The sequence below is a fragment of the Rutidosis leptorrhynchoides genome, chromosome 5, assembly GCF_046630445.1.
Source record: "Rutidosis leptorrhynchoides isolate AG116_Rl617_1_P2 chromosome 5, CSIRO_AGI_Rlap_v1, whole genome shotgun sequence".
In the NCBI taxonomy this organism is placed as follows: Eukaryota; Viridiplantae; Streptophyta; class Magnoliopsida; order Asterales; family Asteraceae; genus Rutidosis; species Rutidosis leptorrhynchoides.
Genome location: NC_092337.1, coordinates 167,646,245 through 167,647,340, shown reverse-complemented (window position 1 = coordinate 167,647,340; position 1,096 = coordinate 167,646,245).

Here is a 1,096-nt window from a genome sequence, read left to right as displayed (position 1 = left end):
AATCCTCTAGTGATTCCGATTCAACAAATTCAATTATGGAGAATCTGGAACCTTTAAGTATGGAAGACCGAATGAGAGCTAAACGCACTGGCCAAGGTCACGCAATTACTCATCCAGACATTAATGCGCCAGATTATGAAATCAAAGGACAAATTCTACACATGGTGACTAATCAATGCCAATTTAGTGGTGCGCCGAAGGAAGATCCAAATGAACATCTACGTACCTTTAATAGGATCTACACACTATTTAAAATCCGAGAAGTGGAGGATGAACAGATATATCTCATGTTATTTCCCTGGACTTTAAAGGGAGAAGCCAAAGATTGGTTGGAATCGTTACCTGAAGGGGCGATTGATACATGGGATGTTTTAGTTGACAAATTTCTTAAACAATTCTTTCCTGCATCTAAAGCCGTAAGACTTCAAGCAGAAATTGTTACATTCACACAAAAACCGAATGAAACTCTATATGAGGCGTGGACAAGATATGGAAAGTTGTTAAGAGGATGTCCGCAACATGGTTTAGACACCTGTCAAATAGTACAAATATTCTACCAAGGATGCGACATCACTACAAGGAAAGACATAGATATAGCAGCTGGTGGTTCTATTATGAAGAAAACCGAAACTGATGCTTACAAAATTATTGATAACACTGCTTCCCACTCACATGAGTGGCACCAAGAAAAAGATATCGTTAGATCATCTAAAGCAGCTAGAGCCGATTCTAGCCTTGACTTAGATTCCATTTCCGCAAAGATAGATGCTGTGGAGAGACGAATGGAAAAGATGACTAAAGATATTCACTCAATACGAATTAGTTGTGAGCAGTGTGGAGGACCACATTTGACAAAAGATTGTCTCAGTATTGAATTAACAATGGAACAAAGAGAGAATATTTCATACATAAACCAAAGGCCTGAAAATAATTATCAGAATAATTATCAACCGCCAAGACCGATTTACAATCAAAACCAGAATTATAACCGAAATATTCCATATAACAACCAACAAGGTCCTAGCAATCAACAAGTATCCAATAATACTTACAACCTGCAAAGACCTAATTTTCAAAACAAACCACCACAACAAAC